Source organism: Sturnira hondurensis, unplaced genomic scaffold (genome assembly GCF_014824575.4).
Source record: "Sturnira hondurensis isolate 20B ecotype Veracruz unplaced genomic scaffold, ASM1482457v3 Scaffold0021490, whole genome shotgun sequence".
NCBI lineage: Eukaryota > Metazoa > Chordata > Mammalia > Chiroptera > Phyllostomidae > Sturnira > Sturnira hondurensis.
In genome coordinates, this window is record NW_028094121.1 from 5,248,051 (window position 1) to 5,262,751 (window position 14,701).

Sequence of the window (14,701 nt, forward strand, 5' to 3'; positions counted from 1 at the left end):
GTGGCTGGCAGGCCCGCGCTCAATCCACTGAGCTACGCCAGCCAGGGCCTATGGGAACTTTTTAATGGCATATGCAGCTCCCATTCTCTTTCTATTGGACCACGCTAATCTAGTGCAGGGCTTCCTAACCTTAGCACCACTGACGTTTAGGCCTGGAAAACCGTTTACTGTGTGGGGCTGTTTTGTGCATTGTAGAATGCTTAGCAGCATCTCTGGCCTCCACCCACTAAATGCCAGAAGTACCGGCCTCAGTTGTGCAATTTAAAATGTCTCTGGATAATACCAAAAGGTCCCTGGGGGAGAAATCACACTGGTTGAAAATGACTGATCCAGAGAAACTCCGAGAGTTGAACGGAAGAGAAAGGGCTGTGAGAGGAGGCTGGGGAGGAAGAGCGGGGGAGGTGGAGGAGAGCAGGCGGGGGTGTTGCAGGAGCCAGAAGAGTGTTTTGAGAACTTGCTCATAATCCTTTAAAATGTTAGTCAGATCATGTCACTTCTTGCTTAAAACCTTCTACAGGCTTCCCATCTCAGCGAGAATAAAATGCCAACTGCTTCCCGTGGCCTGTATGTAGGGCGACTGTACAATTTATCATCTGAGCCTGTGGCACCTCTGCAGGCGAAAGGAGGCGAACTGATAACTATGCTGGGGCGGTGCAGGGCATGCTGGGTGTGCGGGGGGGGGGGGGGGGGGGGGGGGGGGGGGGGGGGGGGGGGGGGGGGGGGGGGGGGGGGGGGGGGGGGGGGGGGCNCCCCCCCCCCCAAGCTCTGGCCCCTGCTCCTGCCTCGCTCACGCAGCCCCTGGAGCCTTCCAGCCGTTCTGCCGGCAGTTTGTGCTTGTTAGCATCTGGGGTTCCTTCTCCCTGGAATCCTGCTCCAGCACGCGCTCCAGCAGGACATATACAAAACCGGGAGTTCTCTTCCCCCAGATCTGCTCAGATGACCTCACTCCACGCAGGTCTTTGCTCAAAGGTGACGTCTTCAGCAAGGACTCTCTCGACCCCTTATCTAAAATGGCCCCCAATGCCACCGATATCCCTCTGTACCCCCACCTCACTTTATTTCACAATAGTATCAATGCCATTGCTGTCACTGATATTCTGCATGTTGCTGTATTTGTTCGTTTTCCCTGCTCCCCACCCCCTACCCCCAGAAGATAAGCTCGTTGAGGGTGGAGATGTGTCTCTCCTGCTCACGGTCGACCGCCCCCCACCCCCCCTCCCGGCACCCAGCGCAGTGCCTGGTGCTCAGGTGTGCAGTAAACACTGGCTGGCAGGGCGGACTCATCTGAGAAGCTGGAGAGACGGGAAGCTGCATTGGAAGAGTAGCTGGAGGGAGGCGTGGAGTCCAGGCTGCGCTTGGTTTTGCTCTGGTTTGTTTTAGACGAGAAAGGGCGGGGCGCCAGGAAACCGTCACTCCGTGGGACTTTTAGGAAAGGGCTTTCACATTGACTGTGAAGTTCTTGGGGGTAGAATCTTTATTTTTTGTTTGAGAGAGAGAGAGAGAGACAGAGAGGGAGAACGAAAGGAAGAAAAATGGTGATGGAAGAAAGAAACATTGATCCATTGTTTCTCACACACGCCCAGACCAGGGACTAAATCCGAAATCCAGGCACGTGCCCTGACCAGGAATCAAACAGGTGACCTTTCACTCTGAGGGATGACCCAGGGCGAGGAAGCCTGGCCGGGGCAGGAATCATTTTAGTTGTTCATTATTGTGTTTCTTAGTGCCTAGCAAAGAGTCTACACATAGTAAGCATTTAAAGTTTTTGTGAAACCCTGGCTGGTGTGGCTCAGTGGATTGAGTGCTGGCCTGCAAACCACAGGGTTGCCGGTTCAATTCCCAGTCAGGGCACATGCCTGGGTTGCAGGCCAGATCCCCATTAGGGGGTGCATGAGAAGCAGCCATACACTGGGGCTTCTCTCTCTTTCTCCCTCCCTTCCCCTCTATGTAAAAATAAAATATTTAAAAATTTCTGTGAAATAAATAAATAAACAAAAATAAAAATACAATTTTATTGCACTTACCATATATCAGCCATTGTACTATTTGGCATACATTAACCCACTGAAACCTCATAACAACCTATACTAGAAGCTACTATTATTATCTATTACAATCTCATTTAATGAGACAGGGAAGTTAAGTAAATTACCAAGGTGACTCAGCTAGTAAGTGGTAGAGCTGGGACTCTAACCAGGCAGCCTGGCACCCAAATTCACGCTGGTAACCACAGTACCACGCATCAGAGTGGGGTGGACCAATCAGGAGACTTGTACAACAAGCCAGGCAAGTGGAACTGGTTCAGAGGAGATGAAGAGGGAAGAGATCTGAGTGATGCTGGGGTCTTGTCCGGATGAGTGGGTATGTGAGGGTGACAAGCACCAGTGGAAGACACAGGAGAAGGTGAAACATTCAGTGTGGCCGTGCTGTTTGTGAGTCCCACGGGATACCCAGGAGGGAACCTGGAGAGGTCTGGGCTGGAGCAGAGAGTTGGTGACTGGTAGCTGAAACCTAGGGGCACATGAAATAGCACAAGGAGCTGGTGTCGAGCAAGAAGGAGGAAAACCCAGAGAGAAACCTGGGGAACAACAGCCAGAGAAACCCTGGGAAGGAGGGAGAAACTTGGGCAAGAATGGAGCACCAGGGGCCCAGGCCAGTGAAGGCCAAGGACAAGGGCTTGGTCACAGTCTGGGGCCTGCAAGAGGAAGCTGCACAATCACAAGGCCACAGAGGCCTTGGCATGAATGGAGGAGGATGAAGCAGGGGCCAGGTCCACGGACTGGGAAGAATCTAGAGGACACAGAGGCAGGTTGGAAGAAGGGGCAGGTCAGAGAGAGAGGGCACAAAGGCAGCTCCAGAGTCCAGCAGGGTCTCCAGGGTTGGTGGGGGGACGGACTTTGCTCGCTGATGGAGTGGGGGTTAGGAGGAGGCAGAAGGGAGTCCCCGAGAGCCCAGGGGTGGCACTGAGCCTCAGTTCAAAGAGAGGGGACCAGAGAGAAGACCTCTACCCTCCCTCCTTCCCACCCCCCGGCCCTGGATCTGAGTAAGCAGGAAGAGATTTTTCAAGGGCATGTTTCAGCTCCAGGGAACTTTCTCAATCCCTGACTCCCACACTAGGTCAACCCCGGTCTCTCTCAGGGCTGGTATTTACTAAACTTACATGATCTGGGCTCCAAAGGGTGGGGTTGCGTGTCGGCCACATCCTGAAATGGCGACTCTGCGAGGCCAGGCACTGAGCCTCCAGTGCTGGGTGGTGGAGCTACCCCAGGGTCCCAGAGGAGGGGCTGGTTGGCGCCGAGATGCTGGGGGAAGTGGTCAGGGGTTGGTAGTTATCAACTGTGAGATCATTTATGTCTGTGTCTAGCACATAAAGGCAGGAACCCGGTTGGGTTTGCTCACTGCCATCTCCTCTGTGCCTAGCAGTGTCTGGTACGTAGTAGGTGGTTGATCGACATTGGCCAAGTAACTGGTGACAGGGAGGGGAGCTGGGGGGCTTCTGAAGACCTCCGCCTTCCCTGTGGAGGAGGCAATGCCTGGCCCCCGGGGAAAGAGTCGCTGAGGCCTAGCAGCCACTGTCCTGCTCCAGGCCCTGGGGAGTGGGGGTGGGAGGTGGGGTGGGGCTGGAGCACCTGGATACCGCCCAGTCTTCCATTTTTAAAAAATCCTCACCCAAGGATATCTTTATTGAATTTAGCGAGAGAGAAAAGGTGAAGGAGAAACATCAATTCGTTGCCTTCCATACACGACCCTACCAGAGATTGAACCTGCAACTTAGGTATGTGCCCTGAGTGGGGATCAAACCTGCAACCTTCTGGTGTGTGGGACGATGCTCCAACCAGCCAGTGGGAGCCTCCCAGCCAGTGCAGGCCTCCCTTTGCAGAGCCTTGGCCCTCCCTTTGTGTCTGGGGACACAGACACAGAGAGGGGCGGAAACATCCCCAGAGCCTCGCAGGAAGGCAGGAGGGGGCCAGAGGAAGGGAGGCCTTCGTGTGCCGTGGCTTTCTTTTTGGTGGCAGTAACCATCCTCACCCCGCAGGCTTGCCGTGAGGGTGAGGTGAGGTGAGGTGCGCAGAACGGTGCCTAGAGTGTCTGGAGTGAGAGCTGGGTGATGGTAGCATCTGACTAAGCCCAGGCATTCTCTCCTCAGGAGATTCATCTGCTCCCATGGCTTTACCTCCTACAAGCTGATGATTCCCAAGTTTATATCTCCAATAGAGGCCTTTTTCCCCTGAGCTTTGAATCCATATATCCATCCAACTGCCTGGTATGTCTCCTTACACTCACGTTGGTCCAACTATGTGCCAAGACTGAGCCAGCGTGTGCTGGACTCATCCTGGAACACCCCACCCCCAACGCTCTGTGCCAGGGCCCACATCTACAGGGGCTCCCGGCCAGAAGACAGTCACCACCCCCCCCCCAAGCGATCCTGCCTGGTGTTTTATCCTGAGAACAATCGGAGCCTCCTTCCCTCACCCCCTCCCTGACCCCTGCTCTCCCAGGCCCTTTCCGTCCTCCCCTTGCCCTCCTCCCCTGCTCCCTTGGGACCCATCAGTGCTCACTCCCCCCTCCCCAGCTGCCACCACAGCTGGTCACTGACGGAATGTGCAGCTGCTGTGAGCCACATGTGATGAACAGGCGGTGCACAGCCACCCCTGGGGCCCAGAGGGGTAGGGGTGGGACCATCTGTGTCTGTTCATCTGTCATACACACATGCACACACACACACACACCCAAGTGCCTTTTCTAGGGAAGGTGGTACACAATATTGGTTTGGCTCCCTTCTCCAGCCAGGCGCTGCAGAGGTCATGAGGCTCATGCTCCATCTTTGAGTGTCCAGGGGCCCCAGCCCAAGGCCCCTGAAGGCAGGCTGGCTGGGCTGGCCCCACCATCTGGATGCACAACACCCCACTCAGGCTGCTCCAGGCCACACAGTGGCCGGGTGATCAGAGCCTCCCTAGCTTTCCCAGGCTTGGGGGGCTGCAACGGAGGAAGCCAGAGGCCTCCGGCACATTCCAGAGCCCCCTTGGCAGCGCCCAGAGGCTCCAGAGGCTTCTGGGCCCCGAGGCAGCGCCAGCAGCATCTGTCCTGGTTCCCACACTCCAGCCTCTCTGGAATCTCAGCAGATTTCTCTTCCATGCGTACATGATGTCAGCACAGACAAGGACACTGGAGGTGGAGGAAGGAGAGGGACTGAGGACACCACGCGCCCTGATGTCAGATGGCCATGGGGGAGGGGAGGGGAGATGGGGAGCTGGTCCCTGGCATTGCCACCACGATAGGAAGAACAGGACTTGGCCTCTGGCTCCCAAGACTAATTGGGCCTGACACTGTCCACTGCCTTCCTGTCAGAGACCCTCTCCCTCTCTCAGGGCCTCAGTTTGTTCATCTACAAATTAAAAATAAAACTAGCATCCACCTCCGACGTGTATCAGTGAAGGCTGTAGAACCTTGACCTTATCAGAGATCCTCCACAGTCCGGACACAGCTCACTCTCTCACCACTTCCCCGACAGTCCTGTCATTTCTCGCATGTTTTAGAACACACAACATAGGTTCTTGTTCCAAGTCTGTGTTCTGTCTACCTTGAAAGCCCTTTCTTTTATCTGGAACACTCCTACTCAGCCTTCAAAGCCCAACACAAAAGTCCCTCTCTGGGAAGCCTGTCCAGCTTCCCTCAGGTACTAGTACCACCTCCATGTACTCCCGTGATTCCCTCTAGGGCCCCGGACCTCAACACACAGGTACTATCTGCTTACCACCCCCCCAAATATGGTTGCCCAGGGAGCTGTCCCTTCTGGGGCTGACGGCCACTCTCCGGAGCCCAGGCACAGCACCCCATAACCTGTGGGTGTCCCAGCATAATCAGGACACGGCTTTAGGCCTGGCCCTGCCCTGATATTGCCAGGTGAGTTTCCCACCAGGTCTGGGCTTTACAGGCAGAGGAAGCAGCTTACCAGCTGCCAAGGTTATTTCTTTTTTTTAAATATTTTTATTTATCTTTAGAGGGGAAGGGAAGGAGAGAGGGAGAGAAATATCAATGTATGGTTGCTTCTGCCGAGGACACACAATGTATTGTGTGTCCCCTGCCGGGAACTGGCCTGCAACCCAGGTATGTGCCCTGACTGGGAATCGAACTGCGAGCCTCTGGTTCGTAGGCCTGTGCTCAATCCACTGAGCTACACCAGCCAGGGCCCAAGGTTATTTCTTAAACCCCCACAATAGCCATAGTCCCCCTCCCCCCACCCAGGCCAGCCAAGCCGAAGTCCCACTGTACAGATGGGGAAAACTGGAGCCCAGAGGGGGAAAGTCAGCAATAGAAACTGGATGAAAACCCAGGGCTCCTACCCTGGCCCAAGGCTCTGAGGCTCTTTCTCCCTCTTGGGGAAAAGGAGGCTGGGACGTGATAATGGGGCTGAGAGAGGGTGTGGGTTGGTTCCCAGACGGAGGCAGCAGCTGGCCCTTGCCTGGGGCTGCACTGCAGCTGGTTTCCACCATGCCTCCTGGAGTCAGCAGGGAAACCGCACTTCTGCTCCGCCACTTAGCCGTGCTGAGGCACTGTAAGGACCGTCTGGCACAAGCTGCCCGCAGGGGCAGGTAGCGTGAGCCTTAGGGCCCAGAGAGGGTCTGTCAGTCCAGATCTTCTAGAAGACAGGTGCCAAGGCCAATGAGAGGTGTCAGAGGTTTATTGAGGAAAACACTTGCAAAGATAAAGGGAGGGAGCTAGAGTAAGCAAGAAGAGCCTTTTGATCACGAAGGACGTGTAGGAGAAGGACGTGTAGGAAGAGCCGCAGACTGCGATGCAGCTCTGAGAACGCCTTGGTGTGGCCCAGAGTCAAGACAGTCCTGTAGAGGAGCCCTGCGTGAGGCCACACTAGCATGGCTCTGATGTCCCCACTGTGGCCCGGTCACGGATGGGCAAATACGCTGCCTTCGGATCTGAAGGTGCAGCAGCTGCAGGCCGTTGGGGAGTGACACTCCCAGCAGCTGGTTCTCTTGGAGGCAAATATGAGTGAGGGGCCTTCCCGGCAGCTGCAGAGGATACGTGCTTTGCAAGGTCACCCAGCCCAGTGAGCAGGTGTCAAGTTCTCCAGCTTGGGCTGTGGCCCCACTGTGCTAATCTTGGGGTGACCTTTAAACCACAAGGAATTTTATAGGGTTTCTAAGGGGACTTTGCTAGATGAATGAAAGAATAAGGATGCACATGAAGTCAGGCGAAACCACGGGGTCCCACAGGGGATGGCACTGACCTGGGGCTGATACCCTGACATCCCATTTCCTTTCCGTGTCTGCTAGCTCTCGTCCTCAGGCACGTCGTTTCTCCGCTCCAGGACCTGGTTTTCACCATGGCAAGATGTGGGTGCGAATATCTCACTCAGGCCTTCCCTGACCAGACCCAAAAACAGTGGGATGAAGGGGGCCAGTGTCTTCATCTCTGGAAAGATGGCACGGCTTCGTACAGAGGCGCCTGTTAAAATCCACACTTTTCCCCTGGAGTAGCCCAAATGGCAGAAAATTATTTGCACTGTCCCTGAAGCTCAGGAGAGCACAGACTATCTTAATATATGCTCTCATTTTGTCATGTGTGTTTTATCTTAAAAATATACATGAAAGCCCTGGCCAGCAAGGCTCAGTTGGTTGGGCGTCATCCCACAAACTGAAAGGTCTCCAGTTCGATTCCCAGTTGGAGCACATGTCTGGGTTGTGGGCTCCAGGCTCCGTCCCCAGTTGGGGCACTTGCAGAAAGTGGGCAGTCAGTGTTTCTCTCTTGCATTGATGTTTCTCTCCCTGTCTTTCTCCCTCCCTTTCCACCCCCTGCTCTCTCATAAAACACACACACACGAAAGAGTCAAAATAGTGTAATACACATTCTGGAGCCGACAACTTGAGTTTAAATAAAGCTATGCCCACTGAGGGCTACCTCTCTGGCCCTCAGTTTCCTCATCTGTAAAATGGGGATGACAATAGTACCTACTTCACAGGGTTATTGTGAGAATTAAATGATATATAGCAAGTTTTTAGAACAGAATCTATTCCATTAACTGTTGTGTGAATTTGTTATTTTATCCTTGAGTTACCTGTTTATACAAGTTGGTTTTTTAAATGGCCTACTGGCAAGTAGAACTGACCACTAACAAACAAAAGAAAAGAAAAATAAAGAGAGGCCACATAGCTCACAGGTCTTGGAAGAGCTTGGCAAGTTGAAAGGGCAGGGCATGAAGGAGAAGCAAGAACTGTGTCTGCAATTTCTCCATCCCAACGCTCCAAGCCACGGTCACGTCTCTGCTGTGCCGTGGGTTTTTTTGCTCCCAAACACAGTCCAAGTTCACATCAGAAAGTAGAGGATTCAGTTCTGGCACCAGCGGCCCGGGTGGGAGAGGGTGTTGGGCCACTGCCCCTCCCATCTCCCCCCCGCCCCCTGCCCTCTCCCTCACCTTAGTCACGGTCCATTGGCTAGAAACCAGTATAAGCAGCTTTGGTACCGATGGCCTTTGGACATAAAAACTTCACACTGAGACCAAGACATCTCAGAACACAGAGTTTCCATGACGTTGCCTAGTAAGTGGCCCCAAGGTCCCTGAAGGAAGCTGCAGGATGGGAAGTGTGAGAAAGGAAAGAGATTGGGAGTCACACTGCCCCTTATTTCTGCTGCCCAGGTAGGAAGGTGGAGGACTGGAGGCCAGAGAGTCGAGGAGGCACAGTGGGTCTCAGATTGGCCAGAGACAGGGGGATGGTTAAGATAAACTGGGATAAGTTATACTAGGCTGGTAGGGGTATAATGGTGTGTGGGAGCTAACCTGAATCAAACCACTGGCCCAGTCCTATCAGCCCTGAATTCAGTCATTTAATTATAGGCACAGTTATTGACATGACATCCACTTAGGGCTGGGGGACACCAGAATGAAACTGGAGAAACTCCTTTGGGCTATGGGAGAAAGAACCACGTACCTAAATACCATTTAGGGAGGGAGTGATCTGTCTGCCGTGGTCCATGGAGTTCAGAGGGAGCCTAGTTGAGGATGTGCGGTTTCAGATGCTCCCTCACAGGCCCGGCAGACGGAGGTGACAGGAGAGGCAGGAGCAGTGTGGGTCGTGGGCAGGCCGGGGTAGGCGTATCGGCCCTCGGTTTAGGGGGCTATGGGGACCCGAGGGGCAGGAGAAAGGATTTCGTGAGGGCTGAGGCTAGGGTCCGAGTTACCCACTTCCTCCTTCATCTCATGTCCTTTTTTAGATCCTCTTCTTCCTCCCACTCCACCTCCTGACCTTGGTAGCTCCAGGTAGGGACCTTGAGCCCATGTCAAGAGCAGCGCTGAGGGAAGCTTGTCTTCTGATGGGCTCAGGCTGCTGCCCATCACAGAATCTCTCCTCAGGGGGGTCTTCCTGTGCGGCAAGAGCATCTGCAGAGACACGGACACCCCCGAATAAAACTGACCTCAGGCCTGCTCACTCTGTGTGTCCTCAATGGCATTTCTTGAGGGGACTGTAAGCCAGTCTACGAATACAGTAGGGGGGCCGGGGCGCAGGAAGAAGACAATAGACATTTATTTTAAATGTCTTCTATTTATTTGAACGGCGTTTTAAAGAAGCAGAAGCCCGTGTTGTAAAATTAAGGTCAGGCAAGCTGGCGGAGTGAGAGGGACCCATACTGACAAGCACTGCAGCACCCTTTGTCACGTGACTGGGGAAAGGCCACAGAGCCAGACAGGGTTGGGGGCTGGGGAGGGCTGACAGCAGCCCAGGGGAGGGCAAAACTGAGAAAAGTACGAACAGTCTTATCTCTCCCCAGGCAACTGAAGTCCCATAGATAACGAAGCCCGTGATCCAGCGGTTCAAGGAAGCACTTAGGAGGCTTGTCATAAAAAGTGATCTGAGAAGGTTGGGTTAGAACAGGGGTGCCCAGCCCGCGGCCCACAGGTCTCATACGGCCCGAGATGGCTATGAATGTGGCCCAGCACAAAATCATTAACGTACTTAAAAGAGTATGAGATCTCTTTGTTTTCGTTAGTGTTTATATATTTAGTTCATGGTCCACGACAACTCTTCTTCCAGTGTGGCCCAGAGATGCCAAAAGCTTGGACATCCCTTGGTTAGAAGGAAGACCAGGGTAGCTCACATTTGCAAAAAAAAGAGGTAGAGCTATCATCAAGCAAATGGCATACTTGTATCTGGCAAGTAGATACAAACATACTGTGTGTGGAGGCTTCATTTTGAATCTTGTTCTAAATGGGGGGTACGGAGATGCTTTTAAGTAGAAAGCTAGAAGTCAAGGACATGTGTGTTATTAAGTGAATAAAGAAGTCTGTATGTACACAGTTTAAAACACTCGGGGATGAACTAGGTTATCTCTAAGGTCTCTCGAAGATGTGAAACTCCGCTAATCTGAGGGTAACATCCTTACTCTCAGTTGGTCAGTCCTGAAAAACTCAGTTCTCTGGACCTGAGCCAGAGGGAGCAAGCTGGAGACCAAAGGGCCAGATTTAGCTTCCAAGGTGTGTTTTATTTGGCCTTCACAGTGTTTTCTAAATTCAAAATAGTTGCCAACATTGACAGTCCGGATTTGTAGTTCCCCTTGGAAAATGGGACGAAGCATCTGGCAAGACCAGCCCACGTTCCCACAGGGCAGCAACCACGTCAAACAGAGCACGCACTCTCCGTTTCACCGAAGACCCTGCCGAGCCCTCTGCGCTTTTCTATTTCCTGCCTGGCCCTCCGAGGCATCAGCGTTTGGAACCTGGCCCAGGAAGTTTGTCGGCCATGTTCTCATGATTTGGTGGCAGTTATAAGTCTAGCCCTGAGCCCTTTCCCCTAATTCCATGGCAGACTCATCTCCACAGTCGGCCCGTGAAGACACATCTACCCAGAGCGTGGGAGTCGGTGACCCCAGTCTGCCGAGCTTTGGCTTGTCTTACAGACAAGTAACTGAAAAGTTGCCAGCCATGTTCTACTTTCATAAATTGAATCCCAAAGGCCTGAGGGATGGCCGGTCAGGGAGAAGCTTCCCGACCATGGCCAAGGGTAAATCACTTCTGGGCCGGGCTAGAATACGCAAGCAGAGGAAGGAACCCCAGCCCAGCCTGGGCTGGGCCAGCGGGTGCCGTGAGGAAGGCAGCTTCCCCTTTCATGGCCATGAAGTGACCAGGGCAGCTGCACACAGCCAGTGGGTTTTGCAGCTGCCTGGGAGGTACCACTGAGGCCATAGTGTGAACGGCTCCATCTGGATCTGTGCAGCACACCATCTTCCCAACTGGACATGCTGGCCCGGAACTGTGAGGGGGAGGGGAGAAACAAGTGGAGATGGTGAGGCAGATGCAGCCCAAAGGGGTGTCCTGGCACAGATTCCACCATTTCCTTCTTAAGGCAGCAGGGGGTAGCTGGGAGGCAGAGTGTTAGAAGCCAAGACCTTGTCGGCCACAGGCGAGAAGCTGGAAAGAAAGAAAGGACCTGGCCTCAGCGCCCCCATTCGGCACCTGTGTAAATGCCCACAAGGTGATAGATATAGCCAGAACTAGTCTCAGGAAGCTGGGCTGGCCATCGGTGTGTGGAGCCCCCAGGACACTTAGTCAACAGATAACCATCCTGTACACACACACACACACATACACACACACACACAGGATACCTCAACAGCTATATCCGACCCATTACACACACCTACATAAACACGGATACAATGCACAGTTTTTATCCTGTGGCGCACACTGAGTGTGTCCATACACGTGACCACAATTGTTGGTGAGAGCAATTAGCACCTCAGACAGATACACTTAACACTTTCAGATCATCTACAGTACAATACTTTTTGGCTAAGCTACCTTCGGGAGTCCAACATAGCACCGAGTACTGTGGAAGGAGAGAAAAGTAACCAGTAAATAAAACCACAACCAACCAACCACCACCAGGAACAGCTGAGTGCGGACCTGCAGCGCCACCTACTGGCAAGAGGGGTGCTCGCACTTCTCTTGAAGAGCGGGTGAAACCGGGGACACTGCTTCTCACGTACTCCTCCGGAAGCCGCCGCCTGCCGTTCTCCCTCTTCCTGTTCTGCGAGAGTCGGGTGAGACTCTGGCAATCTCAGAGTCGCACTACAGTGTCAGAAAATAAGCATCTAGGGCCTTGCATGCCCCACCCAATATCCAATGCGGATGGCAAAATACGTTTTCATCTTTCATGCCCACTCCAGCGCACTGGTAGTGACCGCCCAGGATGCCTGGGCTTAGCGGAGGGGCATCGTGATGAAACAGCGACAGCAACCATGGTTGTAGGTAGGGTGGCTTCCACACGTGTTCTTACCATGGATCCTGGAACCTTGGTAAACCCCTAAATGTGCAGATTTCTCCTGCTCCACAATTCTGTCATGAGGTAGGTGTGTTTCTTGCTCACACCTCACAGCACAAGAAGACTGCCATCCCAGCTTTTATTGGAGTTTTCTCTGTCACTAGATCAGTGACTCCTGAGCCAACCAAGGCCTCGTGGGGATCGTCCTTGTGAAGAGCTTGTTTTAGCTTCTGCTCTGCGCCCAGAGAGCAATGGACGACCTGTCAGATCTGAGCACTGAAGCCCACGCTGGGCACTTCCCTTTACGCGGAATTCATATTTAAGGAAAGCCCACCCACCCACTGGCATCAATCATTCCCAAGTGGCCCCACAGAGGCAGTGACAAATCAAGAACAAAGCCACCCTGAGCAGATGCTGGACAACCAGTTGGGCTTAGCCCTAGACAGGACCCCTGCTCCCTGCCCCTGGCCCATCAGCGGGGGGCGGTGGGGTGGGCACACTCAAGTCAAATCTCTGCATCAATCACATTTTGAATTACAACCAGCCACAGGTCACTTGAAAGTAGTCAAAACTCGAAAGCTCAACTCTTCACATGACAAGGGTCTGCTGTGTTTAACATCGAGGTACTTAGCTGGTGCCTGTGGGACTCCTTAGTCCCAGCAATGCCCACAGATGTGCACGTAGCTCCCCTCAGTGCCCCATGCTGCCCCCTCGGCAGGGGGAGTCAGCCCCTGCCTCTGGGTGCTTAGGTGCATGTGAGCTGGTCTTTCCCACTGATGAGCAAGCTGGGGGTGTTTGTCCGAGCCCCTGGGTCAGCAGACTTTTTCTGTAAAGGGCCAGATAAATATATTCCACGATCTCCACTGAAATAATTCACCCCTGCTATTGTACTGTGAAAGCAGCCATTGATATATATATATATAAACAAAGAGGCATGGCTGTGTTCCAATAAAAGGTTTTTGTTTTTTGTTTTATTTTTACAAAAACAAATAGTGGGTTCTGTTTGGCCCAAGGAACCATGGTCTACCAACCCTGCATTGGCACAATTCAGGGTCTTTAAACTGGGTTCCCCAGAACTTGGGGGTGTTGAGGTGCTCCAAGGGCTCTGTAAATGTCTGACTCTAATTTCAATTTGTCTTAACTGTTTAGGAAGCTATAAAAAATGTACCCACTCACGTATATTAAGCATTTTAACATGCAGGAGGTCAGTGAGTTAACGGGCTGTCGGTGAACTACTTTGTTAGGAATCTTCTATTGTCACCTCTGGGCCCACATCTCGGCCTTGTGGCAAAGCGATTGGAAGCCCGGGCAGCCAGCCAGCGATGGCTTGAGCTCCTTTGCTGCCATTACTAGCTGGGTGACTGGGCAATTCCTTACTTCTCTAAACCAGCACGGCACCGCTGGCTGTTGCGCAGCCGCCGCCTCCCGGAAGCCGCCTGAGAAGCCCCTTTAACTGGATGGTGGGAAGAGGGAGCAGTCACAGTGGAGGCACCAGGGCAATCGTTCAGACCCACTCAGGGACTCAGTCCAGAGCCATTTACCAACGTTCTGAAGACATTTCAGTATTTTAAGCACCAGTTTGGCCCGACTGGTACATACCAGTTGAATATCATTATAATGCCAGATCCATCTCGGATTTGAATTTCTTACTAGTTTTGATTTATTCTGGCATTTTCTGCTATACCCCCACCATTCTGATAGGGCTCTTGGGAAGGGGAGGGGATGTCTTGCAATGATCTTAGCAGTCTCAGGGCTTATGTATATCAGGGCTTCTGTTTTTCTGCTAACTAGCAGTTTCCAGTGGGTCTGGGACTTTGTTGGCAAGCATTTCCTGGGACAAGTTCTGCAAGACCTGCCGGGCTGCGATGCTTTTGGCTGCAGGGGTCCAGGCTGCCAGGAGTTGCGCTGTCTGGGCCCGGTGCTTCAGAGTATGTGGGGTCTGAGACTTTAGTGCCCACCTGGCTTTTTACGTTGCCTGGTGAATGCTCCCCCTCAGCCCTCGAAACAATCAGGTGTGTCTGGTTGCTGCCTAAACCTGCCCTCAGAACTTCCAACCTTTTATTCCAGTCTCTGAAAGGTTTTTTCCCCCCCAGACCTGAGATGCTCATTTATAGCTTCAGTAATAGAATTTGGACCCTCCTGTCTCTCATTGCCCAGGCCTGTCTGTGTCTATTAATGGTGGCTCCAGTGTAATCCAGGCTTTTACTGCACCTTATCTTTGGCTTCCTGAGAGATCTGGAAGAATCAGCAGCATTTATCACTAAGGCTTGGGGGCAGAACTTCGTAGTTCCCAGAATCCCTGGGTTTATCTTAATTAGGCGACATCTGGTCTGCGTTCACAGGGCACACTGTCCACCCTGATCACGCAGCCTACCCACCGTTCCGTGGGCTCTGGGAGCCCTGGAGGCTCATCCAAGGGGGCGATTTTG